General features: G+C 45.2%; 1 protein-coding gene and 1 pseudogene across 1 annotated transcript in view; both read left to right on the plus strand.

Annotated features, from left to right (window-relative positions):
- Positions 1 to 3,021, plus strand: part of SMOC1 (SPARC related modular calcium binding 1) — a 141,415-nt gene that overhangs the window by 67,422 nt on the left and 70,972 nt on the right. The gene's annotated exons all lie outside the window — the stretch shown is intronic.
- Positions 649 to 742, plus strand: LOC112063537 (uncharacterized; annotated as a pseudogene).

Below are 3,021 nucleotides of genomic sequence, written 5' to 3' on the forward strand. Positions count from 1 at the left end.
ATATGTATAGCTGATTCACTTTGTTATAAAGCAGAAACTAACACACCATTGTAAAGCAATTATGCTCCAATAAAGATGTTAAAGAATAATAATAATCCATAAATAAAATTAAAAGACAACCAATAAAGTAGAGGTTTTTTTTTTTTTTTTTTTTTTTGCGGTATGCAGGCCTCTCACTGTTGTGGCCTCTCCCGCTGCCGGGGGCGGGCTCCAGACGCGCAGGCTCAGTGGCCATGGCTCACGGGCCCAGCCGCTCCGCGGCACGTGGTATCTTCCCGGACCGGGGCACGAACCCGCGTCCCCTGCATCGGTAGGCGGACTCTCAACCACTGCGCCACCAGGGAAGCCCTAAAGTAGAGTTTTTAAAAAGAAAAAAAAAAAAAAAAAAGTGTTCAGCCAGGATCGAGAACCACCGGGCTAAGCTGACCTTGGCTGCCCACCCTGTGAGAGGTGCTTTCATTCATTTTCTCACTTAAGTCTCGCCACAAGCCTGCCAGGTAGGTGTTAGTGTCCTCATTTACAGAAGATGCAACCACAGCGGGTCGCAGAGTGGCCAGGGAGCTGGGAGTCCAACTCAGATCCCTCCAGCTCCCAAGCCCTCAATACTCTTGCTGTTCTCTGAACTGGCAGCTTTAAAGGAGGCTCTGAGTGCTTGCTTCCGCAGCACGTGTACTAAAATTGGAAGGATACAGAGAAGATGAGCATGGCCAGGGGATGACATGCAAATTCGTCCCATATTTTGTCGTGACTTCACCCCATCTCAAAATTCTCCCAGAAATGTGACCCTTTAATGTGTAGCTATCATAATAAATAAAATAAACATATGGTGCAAAATTTTAGATGAAATTTATAAAAATATTAAAATTCATATCTATATAAAAAACAAATATGTACTAAAATTCCATTCTGAGAGGTTTAATCAAGTTCTCTCCATTAACTTGAATATTATACTGTTTTGTTTCTTTTCTATAGAAATAAGAATGCCTATTGAAAAAAAAAATAAAGGAGGCTCTGAGGTGGAGACTGGAGGAAGGCAGTCTAGTGCAGTAGTTAGCACTGCTCCTGGAGCTAGATGGCCTGGGCATGAGTCCACCCACCACCTCAGGCGTGTCGCTGAACTTCCCTGGGTCACAGTATCCTTATGTGAAAAATGGAGACTGTGATCTCCATTATCGTTCTAGGTGGTAATAATTATTATTATATTATACGTGTTACATGTTACTATTATTATTACTATTATTGAGTATTACTGTAGCTTACCTCATAGGGCTGTGATGAGGATTAAATGAGTTCACACATGTGAAATCTTTGGAACACATAAATGCTATATGGATATCTGTCGTTATCATCATCATTATCCCCATCTCTACTCTGGTTCTACTGCCCAAATCTTCCCAAGATGTTACAGATGATGTCACCTAAGGAAAAGAAAATCTTTTGTTGAACCTTCCCCCCCATCAGTTCTTTATCATTTTTTCTGGTGAAAAGAGGGCAGGTGATCTTTGTGCTGAGAATTCATGTATGCGGGAGAAAATCACACCCCTCACAGCTGAGTTTGGGGCTGAGACGGGTAATAAGGAGGAGGCAGAATCCTTTTTTCCCCCCTTTCTCTAGACCTCTGTAATTCTGAGTGTGTTACTTATGAGAACGGTTGACCCCTGCCCTCTTGGTTCTGAAGCGTTAGCTGCCTCGTGACAGGCAGCCGCTGGCCAGCTTTTGTTTTGGTGAGGCCAGGCTGGACCAGGTGGTGTTTGCCGGGGAGGGGAACTTCCACATTAGTCCAGGCAGAATTGCTAAGTGAGAGGGCCCCTGAAGTGCAGCAAAGGGTGGATAGACAGTCAAGAGCCCCCTCATTTGTTTGACACACTAAGCACTGCCATGTGTCTGCAGGCTCGGGGCTGGCTCACCCCGGTGGGCAGCCAGGCAGCCAGACAGCTGGTCAGTCCCCATTACAGGGATTGAAATGGATGTGCCTTTTCCCTTGATCAAAGACACTGCAATAACTTCACAAAATGAGGCTGCCTCTTTGAGTATGCTTCAGTTGTACTGACAGGCTGCCAAAAGGCTAGGAGAAAAAATGCTTTTCTCCCTCCTCCAACCTCCACTGTCTCTTAGCTGGACTTCTTTGTTTTTGTTTCTTTTTTAAGACCAAAACCCAGAGAGCAGATACATTGTTTTAATATTGTTTAGAATATTGACATGCATGCATCCTGGTGTTAATAACATATTTTAGTCCTGTGAATTATTACTCAGTAACATGCTCTTGAAGTTTATAGAGGGAGTGAGAGGAACCTAATGGGACTCGGTTTGTCTGGCATGGGACACAGCTTGGGACCCCATGACTGGGCTGGCTTTAATGGGGTTCATGTGGGATGCAATGGTCTCTGTTCTCTAATTTGTTTTCCCTTGACGGCTTCCCTCGATACCCCCCAACCCAACTCACACAGCAGAGTGGTAAACATTACAACATTAGGTTTTTAAAAACCTTGATATCTAGTCCACATCTTAGACCATTAAATCAAATTCTGGGAGAGGCACCCAGACATTGTTATTATTTCAAGCTCCCAGGTGATGCCGGGGTTCGGTTCAAGTTGTGAATGACCTGCTGTTGTAAGGGCTTCATCACTCCTGTTCTTGGTTGCATCACTGGAATGTGGAGTTAAGGCTTTTTGCTGACTTGTTGAGTAAGGTTGGGAGCTACTTGTTGAGTAAGGTTTTGTCCTTTGGTGTGGTCCTATCTATTTTCTCTTCTGGGTATCAGGAATGTAACTCCTGACTTCTGGTGTACCGAGTCCTCTGCCAAGCTGTCTTCTGCTGCCCAATATGATGAACTGAAGTCAGAGCCGTAGTAGTGATTTCAGCAGTGAAGTGTATGGGATCACCACCACCAGGATGTTGGCTAGAGCTTGTCAAGCTTATGCAGCACTGAATAATAATGATGGCAGGGCTTCCCTGGTGGCGCAGTGGTTGAGAGTCCACCTGCCGATGCAGGGGACACGGGTTCGTGCCCTGGTCCGGGAG

Source organism: Physeter macrocephalus, chromosome 11 (genome assembly GCF_002837175.3).
Source record: "Physeter macrocephalus isolate SW-GA chromosome 11, ASM283717v5, whole genome shotgun sequence".
In the NCBI taxonomy this organism is placed as follows: domain Eukaryota; kingdom Metazoa; phylum Chordata; class Mammalia; order Artiodactyla; family Physeteridae; genus Physeter; species Physeter macrocephalus.